At 36.1% G+C, this 12,470-nt stretch overlaps 1 pseudogene; it reads right to left on the bottom strand.

The window, feature by feature from the left end:
- Positions 1–7,643: 7,643 nt before the first annotated feature.
- LOC137653116 (uncharacterized) lies at positions 7,644–12,302 on the bottom strand (annotated as a pseudogene).
- Positions 12,303–12,470: the final 168 nt, after the last annotated feature.

Below are 12,470 nucleotides of genomic sequence, written 5' to 3'. Positions count from 1 at the left end.
CGTAACAGCAACATGTTTCAACAAGCTAGAGCGACTGCCATTCTCATAACGCCTCACAACAGTAACTAATTTAAGCATGTTTAAACAATGGGTAAGATGGAATCAAGGTGGGGTGAGAAAAAATCAGTTTAGGGTAAAAAAAAAATCATTTTTGGGGTAAGAAAAAATATAGGCATTTGATCTTTTCTTACCCCCATATAAGGAATCTTAAGGGGTAAAAAAAAATCATCCCACCCACCTCAGGGATGGCGGGTACTAGGGGGAGGGCCCTACAGAAGGACTAGGAGGGTCTTGCTGACTTTTTCTTACCCCAACCTGAGCTTCTCTTTTCTCTGGGGGAAGACGAAATCAAAGTTCACACATGTCACTATAAAGTTTTGCAAAAATTGTTCCCACTTTTCCCAGACTTTTGTGCATAGTAAGTACATATATAAGACGAATATTATAAAATGTATATGACGTCAATTGTATAAAAGAATACTATATATATGCGGCCAAACCACAGCGACTGCTTTGACACAGCACTATTAATGGAATGATTTGTTCTTACCCCACTCACCCCTAGATTTTTCTCCCCCAATTTTACTATATATATATATATATATATATATATATATATATATATATATATATATATATATATATATATATATATGCTAAAAATCAAAGAAATCGTCTACAAACTTCAAAGTATGAAGATTCATCAATAGGGTTTCACTCTAAAATGTTACAAATAACGGAAGATGAGGCTTGTGTCTGTGTTGTTACTAATTATTAACTTTAATTTGATTAAAGACCTATCGTTTGCAGGTAAAGAGATGAATGCCACTATCAGTGGGTAATGAAATACAGTGATTATTCGAAAGCAGTGGATGTCATCCAGTCATAAGTATCAATGACAGCAACTTTGATAGACAGAGTAATTCTAACAATAAAAAAAAGAGGCTCTGCAAATGCAAGAAAGATTAAGAATTCAAAAGTTCATAAAAAGTAAGATGATTTAGAAATCTAATGAAAAACCAGAATGACAAAGCTTTCAGAAGAGTAGCGAAATGTCGTAAACCAGAAATGATTTCCAAATTGAGAATAAACAACACAGAAAAAAAACACAAGGAAGACAACAAACTCTGTAGGGAATACGAGATGAATGCTAAGTGATGGAATTTTGGAAACAGGTTTCTGGTCACTATGAAATGCTGCCCAAGAATCCGCTTTGGTAGATTCAAGGTTAAGGTACTTCCTCCTCTGACATTTTGTTTTATTACAGCTTATACTTCTGGCTGCGCTATGAAATACTTTATTTAGTATGGAAGTTAAAAAGGACAGAAACGCAAAACCTTTCAAGTAAGACACATTGGTTTAAAAGAATCTATATAAGATAAAAGGATGGATATATCGGCAAAATCAAATATTTGGGTTGTTTTGTAAATGACGATTCTTAGACTTCCCCGTCAAATCAGATAAAGTTGACTAAAAGATCTCAGTGTATACATACATACATACATAAACTACATACAGTACATAGTAATAAGTATGTGTGTACATTGTGTGTGTATGTATGTATGTGTGTATATATTTATATGTATATATATATATATATATATATATATATATATATATATATATATATATATATATATTTGATAAATTTTGCACATCTAGAAGTATTTTTCATATTCAAATAAGCCATATATTTTTGTTACATTAATGTCTGGATTATCTTAACTACCTCAGGATCAGAGCCCCAGGTGAAATCACACAAAGACAAGAGCTTGTGACAAGCCGAGAGTCAAACCCTGAACCGGTAAGCTTGGCCAAGTGGTAAGTCACTGTCTATACAAGCTTGCCGGATCAGGGTTCGACTTCCGGCCGGTCACAAGCTCTTGTCTTTGGGTGATTTCCCCTAGGGCTCTGATCCCGAGGTCTTTAAGAGAATCCAGACATTAATGTATCAAAAATATATGGCTTATCTGAATATATATATATATATATATATATATATATATATATATATAATATATATACATACATATATATATATATATATATATAATATATATATACATACATATATATATATATATATATATATATATATGTATATATATATATATATATATATATATATATTTACATTGATTAAAATCACAAGTGCTAGATGATTTTACATAAAACTTGGCTTTGAGGGGAAAATAACACAAAATTTTATTTGCAACAATGTATTTGTGACGTCATTGCGACGCTTTTTTTTCAATTTTAGCGTCATTGCGTTAAGTGCCGATGAAATGGTCAGTCTGCCGTCGACGAAATGACACAACTGGTGACGCAAGTGCTCAGAACGGCAAAACATATATCAATGTACAATCAGGGCATACTGGATTTGTGAAATTCAGCAAGGGATTCAGTAGCAGAATGATTATTTAGTGTACCATGTTCTCAGCAGTGGCTATTGACTAAGCTCACAAGCAGGCAAACGCTGTCATCAAGTCAGACAGAGGTGTGATTTGCATGATTGAAGGCCCATCAGCACTGAGAATATGGATGATAGCTGATCCAGAAGACAGCCACTTAGTTGCACAGTATGAGTCAGCATGTGGGATCAAAGAAAGTACTGAAGTCACCAACCATCGTGAGGAAACAGAACAAGAAAAAAGGGTGTTCCTTGACATAATAAAAAGGCATCACAAGCCAGGCAAGTTATGAGCAATCCTTTCCAGAAGGAGAGTTGTGATCTGCTTTCGCTTGATACAAAGGATTTTGCTCACCAAAATGCTGCTGAGGTACTTGCCACACACGGCGAGAAAGGCAAGTTCCGTTTCCAGGAGTTATAAAGGGACTGGAAGGGGAAGAAGAATCCACCATCTATGAACCAAGAGTCTGTTGACTCTTCAAAGCAAAAAGTGCTGAAGGCAGACTGGCAACTGCTCTCCAAGATGTTCATAACATACGAGAGTAGAGAGTGTGATTTGGAGTTCTTCCATCATGAAAACCTGTACAATTCTGATGCTCTCGGTGATGGTGGAAAGCCCCACACCTGTCAGAAATCCCATTTCACTACTACTACTGAGAGCAAGTTACAGCCCCTGAGGCAGAGGCAGATGCCAACATCATCACCAATGCAAGTGCAGCGTTGGTGAAAGGTTTGACGATACGAAGTTCAAAGATATTCAAAAAGAACGCAATGCAAGTTTTCCTTCCTACGATACATGCATACTCTTCCATGTATAACAGAACTGACACTGTGTTTCATGTCTATCAACCATCTATTCTGAAAATTGAAACTAGATCATTGCAAGGGCATGGGGTGAGACCCAGGATGACAAAAGAAGGCAAAGTTCCCTCAAACTGGCAAAACTTCCTAAGAGAAAATCACAACAAAGTCGAGCTGTTCAAATTTCTGGCTTATAACATGTGACCACACCAAATGTGGTCATTATGACTTAGGATGAAGATGATGTCAGCTACTGCACTAGCAATATGACTGGGGTGGCATGCAGTCATCAAAACGCTAACATGTGGATCTTTGTGTAAGCCTGGCATGCAACAGAAGCAGGCAGTAAAGTCATCAAGATTAAAGGCCAAGACATAGATGTTGTCATAATTGCAGTAATGGCTCGGCAAGCATTTCAGCAGCTAAGTTTGCACTAATTATAGGTTGCCTTTCGTCAAGTGTAGAGCATGAGGTGTGTTTCTGTAGATGAATTATGTTGTTCTCTTGCAGAAAAGAGCAAAAGCTCTTCTTCCATGCGCTCACTGGTTTCGATATTTTTTTCAGTATTTCTTGACAAAGGTTATAAGCCTTCCTGGCAAACCTGGGATATTTGTGAAGACACTTCCGGTGTCTTCAGCAAGTACCCACTGGTAGCGGATGATGAAGACCTGGAGACCTTGGAGTTCATGGTCATGATGTACGAAAGATCCAGCACAGCAAAACGTGTTTATAATCTGAGGTTGAACATGTTTGTTCAAAACCAGAAGCTAATATGAAGCCATTCCTCCAACCTAAGCAACACTGAAGCAGCATGTGAAGCATGCCGCCTGCCTGCTGCTGTCTCTGGAGTCAAGTCAACAATACATCGCAGTAAGACCAAGAAACGAGATATATGGAAGGTCATGGACAGAGCTCCCACCCACTGCACAGTTGCCAGCAGCTGGCCAAGTGTGAATGCAAGTCGGAATACTACAGTTGATGTAAATGCTTCTGCTTTGGTCTGACCTGCATGGCCCCTTGCAGCAGCAGATGTGAGGCTTAGAAGCGTTGTACTATATTCCACCAGACAGCAAGACAATATGCGGTCACTCATTCAGGCACTAAGACAAGTGTGGCAAACAAGTATAGTCCTACTACTGACATGTACGTCCATCCCAAAACATATTCGACAGATGTTACCTATGACATGAGCGCATTTTACACTAATTGTGATTATGGGACTGATATTAGAGAACAAGGAAGATAGTGAGTAGGTAATTGGTTCCAAATTCGGATTCCAAATAGTGAAAAAATGTATCATTTGATACCAAGACCATTCAAATAGAACAAGTCTCTGCGATTTCATTGCAAAATGCAATATTATTATTATTAATATCATTATTATTATTATTATTAGCCAAACATACAACACTAGTTGGAAAAGCAAGATGCTATAAGCCCAAGGGCTCCAAAAGGGAAATATAGCTCAGTGAGGAAAGGAGATAAGGAAATAAATAAATGATGAGAACAAATTAACAATAAATCATTCTAAAAACAGTAACAACGTCAAAACAGATATGTCATATATAAACTATTAAACTATGTTCCGTTTTAGGTGGCTAACAGATTTAATCAAGAGATCAACCTCTAGGGAGCATGTGTAACAATTTTAGTGTTTCCACAAATGAAAGATTTTAATAGCTATCTGCACTAATAGAACTACTACCTGCGTAGTGAACGTGTTACTACACACACACACACACACACACACACTATATATATATATATATATATATATATATATATATATATATATATATATATATATATAAATATATATATATACATATATATATATATATATGTGTGTGTATATATATATATATATATATATATATATATATATATATATACGTATACACGTGTATGTGTGTATATATATATATATATATATATATATATATATATATATATATATATATATATATATATGCATATATACACACCTTTTCCCCCATTAGGTGGGATTTACTCTTTTGATATACTTGTGTGTATATAAATAAGCAAATTGAAGGCAGAGGGTAAAAAACAACTCAACAGAACAGTCAACAACAAAAAAAGGTTATTTCCTGGTCAAACTACTAACTGTAAATATATACCTTTCCTCCATTAGGTGGGATTTACTCTTTGATTTTCAGCAAGAACTCGTGTGTATACTGTATATGTAAGGAAGTTGAAAGCACAGAGAAAAAATAACAACTCAACAGAAAAGTCAACAAAATAAAAAAAAGGGTTACACCTTATCTATATTGACCATGTACGGTTGAACATAGGATTGAATGGTTCACATCACTCCGAAGAAGTGCACCCTGTCACACCCTTATTTCGCGGCAAGTAACCAACTAGGTAGTGTTGAAAAGATGGCGGGCTAAACACAGGAACTCACCACGCAGTAAGGGCGTGGCCTAGTGTACTTCTTCAGAGCGTGGTGTACTAGGAATTCCTGTGTTCAATTGTACATGTATACGTAAGCTTATGTGTAAGTGCATATGTTTTTAATCGCATGTGTTAGAAGATGAATTTAATGGTTACAAGGAACATCGCCGCCTCGCGACTGACCCCAAAATTGGTGTTGCTAGGATGCAAAACTTAAAAATATCCTTGACCGAACCCAACGGAGAGCTTCTAGAGAGGAATTTCTGAGAGATAAAGTTGTCAAAGGGAAAAGATAACTCGAAAGATGAATGAAAAAAAGATGAAGACTTGAAGGGTGTGAGGTAAAAGTCAGATATCTCTTAGTGGGTCAGTGGGATGTAGGATTGATGGAGACACTTGCGTTGAAAATATGTTTGTATATGTCAATAGAAGTCTCAAGAAGAAAAACATTGGATTTGTAAATACACAGAAACATAAAGATAAGACAAAACCTTTCAGGGAACAACTGTTACTTATAAAAGTGCAGGAGTCACACAAATAAAGCTGTATCATATGTTGGGAAATATGCAAAATATATCGGAATAAGATCATCTTATGCAGCAAAGTATTACGTAATTGTAAGAAATGAACGAATATCACCACATAGCTGTGATGAAGTTCATTTTTATATTGCAAATATAATTATTTCTTTTAACCCTTTTAAATAAATATTTGCAACTTCACGTCTCTTTTTGAGAAAACCACGACCCATTCTGTAGGTATTGGGAATAACCCACGATTGAAGATCGTTCGGGAAACCCTTGGTTCATTAATGAACTCATCCGGCCAATCCTATCTGACCATAAGGTGGGATATATTGACCCATCACCGTCCTTCGGCTCAACCCCAATTCAGACAAAGGGGATGTTTAGCCTCGTCGAGGTGTGACACCACCATAAGCTTTCTAATAGACTTCCTGGGGATAAACCGGTACTCCGGTAACAGCAATGAAGCCATGGTCCTTTAAGGATCACACATTAGCGATTCCGAAAGTTCTCGTCCGACCTGGCAACAACGATAGCTTCTTTACCTGCTGTTCCTAGAGGCTGAAGAAGTGGAAAGGATAAAGACCTATTCGATTAATTAGCTCTTAAGTTTACCAAGTGAAAAAAAGGTGAGTCTCTCCTATATAATAATTTCCTGTCACACAGCGAAGAAATGAGAGTAGTCATACCCTGGCGAGAGAGGGTACCCTAAGAGGGACACACGGAAACCGCACTCACCCACAAATTGCCGAACCACAGGGTTGAAGTTAAGAAATAGAGCTGATCTTCGCTATTCTCAAACAATGATATTTTCCTTTTAACAAATTGTCTGGTCTCATCTTCTTCCCCACCATTATTCCTTCATTAAGGGGTCGGGTGCCTGATGCGACCTCTCCAATGTCTTTTATCAAAGGCATCCTCTTCTCCAAACCTCTCCTTTCCATATCATCCTTCACCTCATCTTGACATCTAATTCTCTGCCTCCTTCTCGATCTTCTCCCCCTAACAGGTTGCTTCCAAGTCTACAACAAACCATAATGATCATAAAAATTGAAAGATGAAAATACCGATCACAATAAGTTCAGCATAGAGTAACCATCGCATTAAATCTAACGATACCTTCCTGATGCTTTTATCTCAGCAACAAAAAAGTTGTTGACAAACAAATAAATAAACTAAGAAACAGAAGACAGACTTGAATATATACCCTTCGCAAAATCTTCGTTTTTGGCGAAGGCAATTATCGGTTTTGTAGAACAGAGTATGGTGACGTTTTCCAAAAAATCAATATATTGAAAAGCTTGAAGAAACTCCAAAGTTTTATCAAAATGGTGTAGGCATATAGTATATTATGCCTCCCGGAAGGAATTCCGCTTTACTGTTTATATGTGGCTCTGCATGAATTTATAAAGTGAAATTTATAAAAACACACAATGTACATCTACGTAAGAACTGTTTCGGTAATCAAGCTAATAAAAAAAGAAAGAGAAATCAAAGTTGCATGTCTTTATTTACAATCGGACCTTAAGATTAATTATCTGTACAGTATTCACCAACAATTCGGTAAGAGTAATTCGCATCGTATCTTTTGCTATATTCGTTATTTGTTTGTTACTCATCTGTGGCTTCGACTTCGGCAAGATTGTCGCTGGAATCCTCAGCTACTTCTTCAGCTACATCTAAAACGATGTCGATAACCTCAGGGGCAGGAGCAGCCACAGGAGCGGCGGCAGGAACGGGGGGCGGGGGCGGGAGCCGGGCGGGGAGCGGGGGCACGGGGAACAGGTGCTGGGACTCCTGCACCATCGTATTCAACAATCCTGCCGAAGTCGGCGTTGGAGATTTCGAAGAGAGTTTCGGACTCGGAGCAAGGTATGGCGTCCTCTCTGAAGGAGCAGGTGAGGGACTCCTGGCTAAAGACCGTCTGGTTTCCGCAGAAGAAGGAGAACTGGGCCACGTCGACGACTTCTCCCGCGTCGTCGGAGACAGGCAGACAGACATGGAAGACGCGGCAGTCGTTGGAGATGTCGGCGTAGTAGCCGTAGGAGCGTCCTGCGCAGCTGAAGGTCTGGCTGGGTTCGCTTCCCAGGACATCCAAGTATCCGTCGGAGAATAGATAAGCCGACTGAGCAGCGGCTGTAGCAGCCAGGGCTAACACACAGATGAAGACCTTCATGGTTGATGTAATATCTGGAGGGTTGAGAGATTGGCATTTAAAGAATGAACTGGGAATAAGTGAAAGGAAAATGGGAAAATAAACATAGAAATGTTTGGGATCATTATCTTTTGCAAATCGGCCTTACAACACTGTATTCTCATTTTCTAAATAATAGTGATTTCTACGCATATCTAAGAGTAATATCATGCAGTACAAATACAAAAACCGTAAAACTCTCCATAACTTATTTTATCAAAAATGCATATCATTCTAAACGATGTTATTACAGCGTTGAAATAAACAACAGCTTATGGTGACAATTTTACTTATATGTCATAATTTGTAACTTTAATACAAAGATCAGCGAGTTGTTCAACACCAAGCTGTACTTCGGAGTGGTGCGATTAGTTTATCCTTAAAAGATAAATGATCTCAAAAATCATTTTAGGCAATCGACTGCTTATCAAGAGCAAATGCATAACAAACTAGTTATTCATTCAATTCACATGATAGACGCATTTGATGTGATAGAAAAAAATTAAGAACCAAACTTGAATCTAATTTATGCATAGGGATAACCAGTGTGATGTAGCAGGAGAGAAACTAAGGATAGAATTTAATTTATACCAGGTAGTGTGATAAATGAATGAATGACGGAAATATATATATGTATGTATGTATGTATATATATATATATATATATATATATAAATATATATATATATAAAGTATATATATATATATATGTATATATACATTTATATATATATATAAGGTATATATATATACTGTATATATATATATGTATATATATATATATATATATATATATATATATATATATATATGCATACACAGAAACAAAAAATGCAGCCGTTTCTAGTCCACTAAAGGACAAACGCCTCAGACACATCATTATTCATGTATGGATCTTGGTCATTTCATCACCACGCTGGCCATTGGAGATTCGTGATGTTGGGAGACTAGTCTGATTGGTCACAGCAATTCCAACCTAGTATGGGTGGCTGTGGCCCTGACTAGTATAGCTTTGCTGATCATGACGATACACAAACCCTTTCACCAAGTTAAGGTACCATCACTCAAAAATGGTATGTATGTATGTAAGTGTAAATATATATATATATATATATATATATATATATATATATATATATATGTATACACACATACTGTATATATACATATATATACATAAACACACACACCACACACATATATATATATATATATAATATATATATATATATATACTGTATATATATATATACTTTCATTGAAGGGGCTAGAGTTCGATCCCAGTATGAAATAGAAATTTATTTCTATTTCAGAACGATATTGTGTTGATATTCATCCATATATATATATATATATATATATATATATATATATATATATATATATACATATACACATATATATATATACAATATACTGTATATGTATATAAGATTGAGAAGCTAAATTCACATAGAATTATCTATCTACAGTATAATTATATACACATGCATATCTCAATATTCCAGATTGATATCCTGCTACGAAGGAGTTTTTTGTATCAGTGACAAAACATTGTTCCACTTTTCCATCAAATTCCTCCAGAATCCAGGCTGAAGTGCTTATCTTTTGGGTCGTATTATGTGGCGCGATAATCTTTAATTTGCCTTTTGTTTTGTCTCTAATTTCCATTTTGTTCGGCCATTAACATTTATCAAATTTTCTTATGAGCTATCTGAAAAAGTATAGAAGTAATAACTACTAGAAAAAAGTTACTCTATCGTAAAAATCCTTTAATCAATATTTTCTTTCCTCACTATTACCTGTCCAGCTTGGAATTTCCTTTGCACGGTACGTTAGTACCAAGATTTAAAATTGCAACCATGGAGATGATGGAAGAGATATATCTTGTCTCAGTCGCTCCGTTTGTATGAGAGAGAGAGAGAGAGAGAGAGAGAGAGAGAGGAGAGAGAGAGAGAGAGAGAGAGAGAGGAGAGAGAGAGAGAGAGAATGCATTTTAAGTTTTCAAATACTAAAGTACACCAGATAAATCTTGTCTCAGTCGCTCCGTTTGTATGAGAGGAGAGAGAGAGAGAGAGAGAGAGAGAGAGAGAGAGAGAGAGAGAGAGAGAGGAGAGAGAGAGAGAGAGAGAGAGAGAGTGCATTTTAAGATTTCAAATACTAAAGTACACCAGATAAATTTTTCATCATCAAATGAATTTTATGTTATCCTTCAATTTTCTAGTTTCCGGTAAAATTAATATTTTATTTTCATCTCAACAAAAAAAATTTTTAGTCTTCTACAATTACCGACTTTAAATCAATCTTATCTTAAAAAAAGAAATAAAATGATGGAGGCAACTTGTTTCACTATTCCCAAATCTTGTTCTTCAGTAAACAACGCATCACGCCACTCTTAATCAGTTTCAGGCAAAAGTACCGGTATTAGAAATTGCACCACGGTCAAATGAAAGAACTTCCAAGGAAATAGATTTATCCCTTCTAAAGCTTAATTGCAAGAATTCCAACTGGAAATCACACGACTCTGTTAACACAGACATAAAATACGGCAAATCTTAACTCCATCTGATGACGTAGTACAAGAAGGCTCTTATCAGGAGGATCACGCATGCGCACATTCTCTCCTGTTGCCTATCAGGACCACACGACAGAGAGAGAGAGAGAGAGAGAGAGAGAGAGAGAGAGAGAGAATCTGCAAGCATTACCTAGCGTTTAATGGATGTATGTTCATATTTGGCCCTTTGCATAAGTAAAATGTATATTTTTCTCGGCATCTATTAAAACATGAATTTTTAAGGGTAGAAAAATGAGTCCCCACTGACTGGCAACACAATATTTACTAAGCGAATATATACTTTTATTAAGCACGTACTCACTGACATCCAATATTGGTCAAACATGTACTGTACGTGAATTAAGACATAACCATACATGCACTCAAATATTTACACAAATGTTAATTCTTTCAAGAATTCCACAGATTTCCTTTACAATCATCAAACGAATTCTTAAAAATTATTTAGGCTATGGATCGACTTTATATTAAACCGTCGGAATGATTACTTTGATTGTGTGTTCGTAGGTATGTAAACATGCGAGCATATAAGAATTTACTTGAATAACTATATTTTTTTCTTTCAAAATATTAATTTTTTCTCCAATTAAATTTCACAACATAATAAAGTCATTTCTGTTTCAAATTGAGTCAACACGTCCATCGTTTGGTTTTAAATCCTCTTCTCGATAACGATTCGAATGTAACCCTACTTTGAATAAGAGATATTAATATTATTAGCATTAAATCAGAATCTACTTAATTCTAAATCAAAGGAGTTATGAACAACAGCATAAAACAAAGAATAAATGTATATATACATTTTTTTTAATTTAACGTAAATAGACGGAAATAGAATATTTCGTAAAACTGAAAAATCAGTCAACAAATGACAAAAATAACTAAAATTGGCATAAATGACTACAATCATAATCGACTGAGACGGAATCTCGGAATATGGTAAATATCTTTAAGTATTTATGGCACAGAAACTTAAAGGGAATGAGATATATAGTCGAAAGGGTCTTATTACGAAACGAGATATTATGTACTAAAGTGCTTGAATCAAGCAGGTGTACTCTGAGAGATAAGGATATCCAAAAAAAAATTGAGAGAGAGAGAGAGAGAGAGAGAGAGAGAGAGAGAGAGAGAGAGAGAGAGAGAGAGAGAGAGGGGGGGGGGGTCTTATTACAATACAAGATGTTATGTATCAAAATCCTTGAACTAAGCAAGTACAGTATAATCTGAGAGATATGAATATCAAAATTTTTTCGGGATTCATATATATGTAGAGAGAGAGAGAGAGAGAGAGAGAGAGAGAGAGAGAGAGAGAGAGAGAGAGACCTCCTCATCCCTGATCCTGAGTGTGTAGTAAAGCTCACCTTTCTCTGGCGCCTGAGGATGAGAAACTGATGACCAAGTATCAACCAACACGTCCTTTTATATAGCGGAGGGACGAAACGTCCTTGTATAAGGACCCCTCACCCCCTCAAAAGCCTCACTCCAGCGCGAAAACCTCCCTTTGATAAGAGAAAATGTCCAATTTTCACTATAATCCTCTGTCCAGGACCG

This window comes from Palaemon carinicauda, chromosome 14 (genome assembly GCF_036898095.1).
Source record: "Palaemon carinicauda isolate YSFRI2023 chromosome 14, ASM3689809v2, whole genome shotgun sequence".
Lineage (NCBI taxonomy): Eukaryota > Metazoa > Arthropoda > Malacostraca > Decapoda > Palaemonidae > Palaemon > Palaemon carinicauda.
The sequence above is the reverse complement of the archived record's forward strand: the minus strand, read 5'-3'. Positions and strand labels throughout refer to the sequence as shown.